Genomic DNA, 10,578 nt, shown 5'->3' with positions numbered 1-10,578 from the left:
CAGGCAGCTAAGATAGAAGAAGGGTGAGTTAGAGCTGGAAGGTTTGTTTGAATAACTTAGACCCTGCCTCGAAATAAAAAGCAAAAAGGAAGTGGTTGAGACAACTCAGTGGGCAAAGGCTTGGTGCCAGCCCAGAACTCACGTGGTAGAAGGAGAGAATCATCTCTTGAAAGTTGTCCTTTGACCCCCACGCGTGTACCATGACATGCAGGTGGCCCCCAAATAAACAAATGCAAAAATCTTAAAACCAACTGTGTATATTTAAAGTATATAACCACCACATTGCATACACCTACCGCGCCATCACCTTGGTCTAAAATGGTGTGCAAAAAATAACTCTCACTCTTAAAAGGCTCTTTGTGCCCGTTGTAATCCCTCCCTCCCACCCCCAGGCCACCACTGCCTTTCCTTTCTAGCATCCTAGTTGGGGGTGGGTGTTCTGGGACTTCGTGTGAACGGAGTCTGGAGTCTCATCTCCTGCCACTGTCTTTCACTTAGCACGATGCTTTTAAGGTTTCCCTATACTGTTAACAGATCATGGTCTATTTCTCTTTATTACTAAATAAATTCCTTGGAGGGAAAAACCACACTGTTTTTCGTTCACCTGTTGAAACTCATTTGAGTGATTCTGAGAATTTGGGAGTAAAACGGCTGCACGTAACTGGGCTCAAGTCCTTTTCATCTAAGGATTTTATTTAACTTTATTTTGAGACACGGCTGACCTTGAACAAATAGACATCTGTCAGCCTGTGCCTCTCCAGTGGATTAAGGGTGTGTACCACCATGCTTGGCCCTAAAGATTTTATTTTTAATTATGTATATTTGTGTCTGGGTAGGTACATGTGGGTGCAGGTTCAGTTGAAGGCCAAAAGGGGGCGACAGACTCCCTGGAGCTGGAGTTACAGGCAGTTGTGACAGGCCTGGCTTGGGATGCCTGGCTTGGAATTGAACTCAGTTCCTCTGAGCCATCTCTCCATCCCTGACAGTGTGATGAAGTGCCTAGGGCAGGGGTGGGGACTTTCTTGTTCTGGGAGCACCCAGGGACCTCCTCTCAGTGCGGTGCTTTTGAGCTTTCTGGCTGTGGGCGACTATGGGGTTGTTCTCAAAGGATCTCTGTGGATGGAGGGGGAGGCACTTAGAGTGCACCGTGAGTGGGTGGGGAGAGAGTCAACAACAGGGTGGGGAGAATCCAGTGGGCCTGCAGTGTGCTGTATGTATCAGGAGGTTACTGTCCCACTGTCCTGCAAAGAGGAGCCTGAAGATGGCGCTGCTGAGCGCCCAGCAGTGGAGGAGAGGTAGAGGTCTCTGGGGACCTTGGCAGGCAACACTGCTGCTTCCCAGGGACAGGGCTCCCCAGTCAGCATGTCCCACCTCAACTTCTTGGGCAGCTCTTCGTTTCTGAGCTTGGGGACTGAGGTGGAGGGTAGGGGAGGAAGCCACCATGGAGTGCTGAATGAGGTACAGTAGGAGTGTTTTGCATCTGCAAAATGAAAGAGCCAAGCTTTCCGTGTGTTCTTGGGGACTTGGGAGAATGCTCATCCTGCCTTCCCTCTCCCTTGCTGTCAATCAAGGTTCCTTGCTGGCTCAGCATCTGTATGGACTCAGAACCCAGTAGTGGCACAGGACATACATGAAAGCTGTCCCACACAGGTAAGGGACCTAAAAGTGAACAGGAACCAGCTAATAAAATGTCTCCAGAGGGGCGGGGCTAGGAAAAAAGTCTTTTTTGTTTCTTTTCACATCAGGTCCAAATTCAAGGTCAAGTTCTCAGATAGAGGTAATGAATTGCTTAAAGCTGCTGCTGCTTCTTCTTCTTCTTCTTCTTCTTCTTCTTCTTCTTCTTCTTCTTCTTCTTCTTCTTCTCCTTCTCCTTCTCCTTCTCCTTCTCCTTCTCCTTCTCCTTCTCCTTCTCCTTCTCCTTCTCCTCTTCCTCCTCCTTCCTCTTCTTTCTGTATTTTTTTTTTTTTTTAAGTTTTTGAAACAGGGTTTTTCTAGGTAGCCCAGACCATCCTAGAACTCTTTATGTAGACTAGGCTGGCCTCAAACTCACAGAGATTTACCTGCCTCTGACTCCTGAGTGCTGGGATTAAAGGTGTGAGCCACCTCATCCAGCTTGAAGCTTCTTTTTGCTACGTGGTATATGTGGGAGAGACTTGCAGGCTGGATGGAGGCATAGAAGCAGCAGGCGCAGACAGAACTAGTAGAGCCGGGGGTGGGGATGGTGCCAGGAGAGCGAGTCTGGGAGAGTTTGGCAGAGCTCTTTGCGAGGGCTGAACCTAGCTGGACAGCCTGGGATTCTGGGGTGGGAGAGGCATTTTAGTTTGAGGACTGGGTGAGTCTATTCAGATGACTGGGAGTCAGAAAGGCAAACCATCTGGAGACCCATCCCAATGGGTGAGGGTGTCCCTGGCTTCCTTCCTTTCCCAGTGACAAGGAGGTTGTGGTCTCTGGAGCCGGCTCTCTTCTTCCTCCACCGTGTTGGTTTTCGGTACTTATTCAGGTAGCTTGGCAGCAAGCGCCTTTACCTGTTGAGCCCTCTTGCTGGCCCTGAGCTAGATCCTCTCTTCAGACTTACTCACTAGTCTCCGTTTCTTTTTAGGGTTCCCCACCTGTTGGATGATCTCCATGGAGTACATTTGTCACAAGTGCACATAGACCCCAACACGTTCCCCGTGTGTGTGTGTGTGTGTGTGTGTGTGTGTGTGTGTGTGTCCTGTTGACCAGCTATAAAACTTAGATGACTTGGCCTTTTGGGACCTGCAGACCTTGGGCAGAATGAGGGAGGGACTGTGCAGTGACCGTGAGAGCTCCATCCCTAGGTCTCCAAACTCGGTTATTTGAATAGAATTCTTGCGGCAGCTACAGGGGTGGGGTGGGGGGTGAAGACGGGGTTATCATCATCTCTGTTTTTCTCAGGGGGAAACTGAGGCACAGACTACCTGTAAATGATCGTCTAGGCCAGGCCTGATCGCCTGCCCAGAGAACGACATTGGCTGCTCTTGCTCCTTGGAAGTGGCTGTGGTGTTGTTGAAGGTGAGGGTCGGAATATCAGCTGAGATTGGTGCCCTGGCTCGAGTAGGAGTCCATTTATCTTCCTCCTGTCACCGTCTCCTGAGATAGCTATTTTTCTGCCTTCCTGAACTGTGTGGAGGAAGGCTTAAGGGCCTGTTCCTCCTGCCAGCGAGCGTGGTTTGCAGAGGGAGAGGCAACAGCCAACTGCCACTTTGCAAAGATGGCTGTGTGGATCTCACTGGAGCTTAAAAGTGTTTTGCATTACCCTCAGCCTCTCCATGACTGGCACCGCTCTACAGCTGGCTTTTCATCGTGGCTCCTAAAGTTTACACTTAGCCACCCCGGGCAGTGACAAGCCAGCTTTCCTCAGCTACAAAGTAACATCATGACACCTCCCCACCCGCCCTCACAGCTGCCCCTGGACAACGTGTCTATGTTGTTTCTACAAGGGCAATGTCCTGACCCTCCAGGGGCTCAGCCCTCCGTCCCTGGCCACCACAACCTGGATGAGTGGTTTTCATCTCTGCTCAGTAGACTAGGGTGACAGAGAGGAGAGGTAAATCACCTACCACAGTGGCTGTTTCTCTCCAAGCTACCAGGTCACAGGCCCTCTCTGGCCCCATATCCTTGTGTTCTACACAGACTCTCTAGTCCAGCCCGGGCTACATGAGAACCTTGCTCAAAACAAACAAACAAACAAACAAACAAACAAACAAACAAACAAGAATCCCCCGAGTGGATAGTTTCTCTATTTCCCTTATGAGCCCTCTGGCTCCCTTGAGAAAGCCTGTGCTTTCTATTCCCCTAAGCAAGCCAGGGCCTGCCTCAAATTGACCCCAATAAACACTTTTGGGGTTCTTGATGCATGCCAGGCTTTCCCAGGCTCCCGGTCTCAGGAGGCACACGGTGTGGCTTTTGTTCCCTCTGTACAAATCAAGAGCCTGAGGCACAGGGACAGAGTGCTCTGGCAACCAGCATCCATTGTTAAGGATGGCCCTTTTTCTTATGTCGGTTCTTAAGCCCCTTCATGGGGGAACAGAAATGTTGCTCAGTGAGAACCCCACTCTCTTCTGGAACCTTCTTGTAGAATAAGGACACAGATTCTGGAGTCAAACCTTGAATTCAAATGTGGCTCTGTCACTTAGTAACTAGAGTGGTTACCTCAGCCCTCCGGGCCTCAGTCTTTTCACCTGTAAAATGGGAGTAAAGAGAGTCCCTGCTTTGGAGGGCAGATGTGCAGATGTGGAGGTCAGAAGATGACTTTATGAGGTTGGATTTCTCCTTTCCTGTCTTTACTTGGGTTCCAGGAATCAAACTGAGATCGACAGACTTCCGTGGCAAGTGCCTTTACCTCCTGAGCCATCTTGCAAGCCCCAGAGCTTGAATTTCTGATCCTCCCATCTCCTCCTCCCAAGTGCTACGATCATAGACTGTTTTTTTTTTTTTTTTTTTTTTTTTTTTGCGGGAGGGGGGGAGAGGTTTTCTGGGTCTCACTGTTATTTACTGTGGGAGGGTCCTTCCACACTGGTGCTTCTCCCTGCCTTTCCTCCAGCCTCCTTTACCTCTCTGTTTCTTCCTTCAGCTGTGATCATTTACTGAGCACATGCTCTCCCTTCTCCCACCCAAACTCAGGCTCAAATTCCAGTGGGGAGAGACCACAGCGATGACACCCTCACTGCAAGAAGCGGTGCTGCAGAGGACAGCATGGTCCCACTGCCCCACCAGCCTCGGGTTCTGCTTAGGAAGAGAAGAGATGCCAGGTTTCTAAGGTGGAGGCAGCCCACCCAGACGGCTCCTGAGGAGAGGCCCTCCTTGCAAAGTCAAGAGTCTTGTTTTTAAGGAGGGTCTGCAGGCTTAGGTTTTTCTAAATCTACTTTATTTAGGTCTCTTAAATGCTTCAACCTCCCTCTACCCCACCAGAGGTGGGGGAGAAAGAAGGCGAATAGGAAAAGGGGGTTATGAATCTGTTTGGAAGTAGTGCTTTGGGGCGATTCTAATCTTCATTGTCAGGATACCAGCAATCCAGTTCAACAGTAAACACTAGACACAATTCGGTAGCTGTGGCATGATCCAGCAGAAACCTCAAGGCTCCGCCGAATTGGCACAAGTCAGCAGAAGCAGCCAGAAACAGCTGTACTACCATGAGAAATTCTTTGGTGGATTCCCTTCTACGAAGTGCACGGTGCACAATGCACTGTCTGTGGGGATCCATTTTTATTCTTTCTAAACATCACACGCTCTCTCAAGTGTCTGTTTTCAGCAAAGCATCCCATGCCCTCTCACAAGACAGCGTCCAGAAAAACATCACTTGACACATCTGAGTTGTTAAGAAACCAGAAATTTCTACTTTAGAGTCTCAGGTAGCCCAGGCTAGCCTCAAATTCACATATAACTGATGATGATTTTGAACCCTTGATCTTCCTGCCTTTGCCTTCTGAGTGCTGGGATTGCAGCTGCACAGTGAGCCTTCACTGGGTTTATGCGATGCTGGCACCATCCCTGGGCTACATGTATCTTCAGCACTGTACTGACTGAGGACTTCCCCAGTCCACAGGGCTGATCTTGTTCTGTTCCAAAGAAGACTTTTAATCTGCCTGGCAAAACAAACTAACAGATCTGAATGCCAGCAATAGCAGCCACCTTCTTGATAAGGTGAGGGTCCAGCCTCTGCCGCCTTCATATCATTATGTCATTCTTCTTCGTGGCTGCATAATATTCCATGGTGTACCTACCACATTTGTTTACCCATTTATCTGTTGATCGATATCTGTATTGTTTCTGCTTTTGACACATTTTCTGAATAAAATTGCTATGAATGCCCACATACAGCTCTTTGTGTGTGTATATGTTTACATTTCTCTTGGGTAAGTTTTCCAGGTTTTTAGTAAAAGTATATACAACTTAAAGAAAATACCAACTTCTAGGCAGTGGTGACACACATCTTTAGTCCCAGCACTTAGGAGGCCAGCCTGGTCTACAGAGCCAGTTCCAGTTCCAAGACAGTCAGGGCTACACAGAGAAACTCTGTCTCGAAAAAAAAAAAAAAAAAAAAAAAAAAACAGAGAAAAAAAAGAAAGAAAAGTGCCAACTTTCTCTCATCAGCATTGTCCCTGGGTCCCAGCATCTCCCCATCTGCACGTTACTGGCTATGTCTCCTGTCACAACCGCAGTTAACACTAACAGTCGGGTTGTCTTTGTTTTCTGTTGCTATCACAAGCCTGAGACTGGGGCTTTTAAAGAGCAGCTTGTGGTTCTGAGACTGGGAAGCATAGAAACGTGGCACTGGCATCTGCTTGGCATCTGGTGAGGGCTTTCTTTCTGCATCAGGTACAGCAGAGGGCATCACATGGCATGCCAGGGAGGACTCCACTGTACAACAAACCCACTCTACAGCCCAGCAATCCACAGTTCTATGGGACCAGATCTTTACCCACTTCCCAAGGTCCTTTCTCCAAATAATAGAGATTTAGGAAACGGTGCTTCCACTGCTCCAACTTCAGGGACACACCACCAACAGGCACTTCCTGTTAGTAAGCCTCTAGTCTCTAGGTTTTGTCCTCGCTTCTCTGTGAGCACAGACAACTACCCTGTCCAGTAGGCGAGGAGACGAGAACACAGACATGCCTGGTGGATGTTGGGCAGACAGAAGCCTAAGTGTGTGTGGGCACAGAGGAGCAGGAAGTCGGCCTAAAGAGATGACTGGGAGTGTCCTGAGGCCTGAGGTCAGGAGGAGACCATAACAGAAGGCTGGACAATGTTCTCTGTGCAATACCTCGGAGGTCACACCCTGGACATGAGTGTGACATGGGCTGACCAGCAATACCTATGGCTGAGCTAGGATGCCCAGTGCTTCTGATAAGAGTCCCCCCCACCGTCTCTGAGCTTGGGGAGGGTCCCAGAATCAGGGTCCAAAGTCACAGGGTTCTTTTCTTGCCAGGGATGCTTTTTCCTCATTTTCTTGCTCTGCACCTTCAGCGATCAATCCTGAGAGGAGTCCAGGAGGGGTGTGCTGTGTACGGTACTGCGCAGTGTCAGGTGGCAGACGAGTGGGCTGCAGGGCCTCTACTCAATCACCCTGCACCGAGGGCTTCGCCCTGGATCCCAATTACAATCCTTCAGGCACGACACAAAATCATTGGGCTGGTAAGAGGAGAGTACCTGGGTAATGTGTTTAACAAAAATTAACCGGGTTAAGCCTTGACTCCATTGAAACTGAGAAAGTGTGGATGGGCCTAATCGATTCCTCCCTGGTCCAATTTACCCCAGAGCCGGCTTTGGGTTTCACTTAAATGGGCCAACCCCCAAAACAGGGATGCTGGCTTTATCTAATTACCTCTTGGGTCATTGAGTCCGATTAAGGTGGAGTCTCTGTGTCATCCATGGGGCTGGTGGACAGGGGCATGCTGCCTGCCGTGGTCCACAGCACAGCTCCTCTTGAGCTTCCCACCTCATATGCATGCCTGTGTCCACACAGGCATCAACACAAACCCGGGCAGGGTGAGGAGAAGGGTTAGTAAATATTTACTCCTCTCCCTGGGGAGCTGAAGGTATGGATTTGATCAAACACTCATTTATCCTTTGCCCACTGCTGTCCTCCCTGCCCGCCCCCCTCTTTCTGGCCTCTTGGCAGATAAATGATGTTATTTGAAGATATTCTGGAAATTTCTGACAGAGACCGTGTCTTAAGTGCTTTTAGAGCAAGCCTATACTTTGTAATGCTTGTCATGTTCTGGCTAGTAGACTCCTGGTCTCTAAGAGCCGGAACCTCACTCCGTTTCCTGCATGCGAGGGCTAGGTCATTAGCTGTGAATTTCAAATGAAGCAGATTTACAATACAGATTGCAGAAATATGTTGGAGAGAGACAGCGGGTTCCCAAGGATTTCATGGACCTGAAAAAGACAAAGCACCCAGAGACAGGACAGCCTGTCTGGGGAACAGGACTTTGTTTTCAGGGTCTTAAGAGTCTAACTGGGCGAATCCATGTCTCTTTTCTGGTTCCTGAGAGTTACTCCATCTGATGCCTGGAAAAGTGGTATAGGTGTAATACCAGCTGCCTGGGAGGCTGAGGCGGGAGGATGACAAGTTCAAGATCAGCCTGGTAAAGTTAGTGAGTCCTTGTGTCACAATGGAAAGTGAAAATGACCGGAGGACAGCTCACCTGTGGAGTGCTTGCTCAGCACAGATCCTGGGTCCGTCTTCAGCTGTTTCTGGTTCATTCTATTCGGTCTCCCACATGGACCCTGTGAGGCTTGCTTTCTGGCTAATTCTGGCTAAGGATGGGAAGCAGATGAGGGGGAATCGGGGTGTGAGGCTATGGGGGCCCATTGCTTGATGACACAACCTAGGTGTCATGCCAGTGCCCTTCAGATCTGTTATCAGCTGACTTTAAGAAAGGAGAATTCCCCTCTGTAAGGTGGGTGGGCCTCATTTGATTGGTTGAAGATTTCAAGAGCAAATCTCAGGTTGCCCAGAAAGAACAGGGTTCTGGCTCAGGTTGCAGCCTCAGCTCCTGCCTGGATTTCTAGCTTGCTGACTGGTGTTGTTGATTTGAACACATTAGTCTTCACAGTCATGTGAATGATCTGTTTACCTGTTGGTCTGTCTGCCTGTTGGTCTGTCTGCCTTTCCATCAAGCCACCCATTCATTCCCATCCACATATTTGTCCCAACTACTCACTCATCCCAACCATTTACCTACCTATGTATTAATTTATTCATCCACACACCACCTTTTCTTTCATCCATCCACCCATCTGCCAGCTCATCCACTCATCCACCCATCCACACATCCATTCACCCATCCACCAGCCCATCCATCCATCCATCCATCCATCCATCCATCCACCCACCTATCCACCCATCCACCAGCCCATCCATCCATCCATCCATCCATCCATCCATCCATCCACCCATCCACCCATCCATCCACCCATCCACCCACCCATCTACTCATCCATCTATCCATCCATCCATCCATCCATCCATCCATCCATCCATCTATCCATCCATCCATCTACCCATCCATCCATCTAATCAGCTCTGCTGTTCTGTAAAACCCTGGTTTTACAGCTGGTTTCTGGGCATAGCTGTCACCTGTCCCCAGCATCACCGTCTTCATTTGCCATCACTTGAAGAGGCAGGATAGTTCCACGGAAGTGTTCTGTCCAATGCACGGGATGTGACAAGTCTCCAGGGAGTACCGTTAGTCCCACTGTCACACTACCCACCTAGAATGGCTTTTATTTTTCCCTGGGGATCTCTGTAGTTGTCTTTGATAGCCAGCTACTCACCCAGGAGCTCTCAGTCTCCTTTGCTGATGGATTCCGTTTGTGATCCTGTAGTAGCGACCGAGTTCCAAAGGCTGTGTGGAGGTTGGCCCTGGCCAGCACTTTAGTTCCCCTTCTAGTCACTGTGTCTGAATATCTAACACACACGGCATATGGGAGAAAGAGTTCCAGCTCGAAGCATGGGGAAGTAGTATCCTTCATAGTTGGGAAAACATGCTGAGATCATGGCAGTGGGAGTGGGATGATCAAAGTGGGGAAAGATGAATGCTGGTGTTCGGCTGGCCTTCTTCCCTCCCTCCCTCCGTCCCTTCTTCTATCTCCTTTCACCAAACTCCACTGCACTCTGCTTTCCTTCTTTAACTTCATCTGGGCGCCGTCCGTGGCATGGTGGGCCCACATCCGGGGCGGGTCTTTTCCTTAGTTACTCCTCTCTGGAGACACTCCCATAGGCAGGCCCACATCCGGGGCGGGTCTTTTCCTTAGTTACTCTTTGAAGATATTCCCACAGGCAAGCCCAGAAGTGCATCTCCCAGGTAATTCTAAACCCACACGCTGTACCTGGAGGAACGGAGGCCCCCAGTCATCTGTTTATTCCTCTCTTCAACACACTTTCCTTCAGCTCCTGTCCCAAGGGAATATCAGAAGCACAGGAGACATGACGGAGAACAGAACCAGCCTAGGTCGTGCTCCCATCGGAGGGTAGGTAGGTAGGTCACAAAACGGATGATGAGTAAGGGACAGTGGGAATAGTGGGCTGACAGGGACTGATGTTTTAAATAGGCATGTGGAGAGAGAGGCAGAGGTGGGAGGCGCTCAGTAGTGGGGAGTGATGTCAGTCAGGTACTGGGAACTCAGTCCTCCCAGTGCTATCCTGGGGGCTGGAGAGGTGCTTCATGGGTAAGAGCGTTTGCTACTCTAGCAGTGGTCCCTAGCATTGGCATTGGGCAGCTCACACCTGTAACCCCAGCTCCAGGAGATCTCAACCTTTTTTGGCCTTGGCTTGTCTGTCTGTCTGTCTCTTTTACACACACACACACACACACACACACACACACACTTTTTTTTTTTAAAGATTAAAAAAATCTTGTTCTGATGTTTGGATGTGGCGTCTTTTGAAGACAGGATTAAATCATGGGACACCTGAGATACAAATTTATGACTTGATGGGGTGGTTAATCCTGTCAGCTGGATGGTGTTTAGAATCACCATGGAAACAGGTCCCCTGGACTGTCTGTGAGGTTGGGGGTACTCTTTCTTTTTCATCACTAAAGGAAGAAT

Source organism: Arvicanthis niloticus, chromosome 5 (genome assembly GCF_011762505.2).
Source record: "Arvicanthis niloticus isolate mArvNil1 chromosome 5, mArvNil1.pat.X, whole genome shotgun sequence".
Lineage (NCBI taxonomy): Eukaryota > Metazoa > Chordata > Mammalia > Rodentia > Muridae > Arvicanthis > Arvicanthis niloticus.
Note: the sequence above shows the minus strand (reverse complement) of the source record.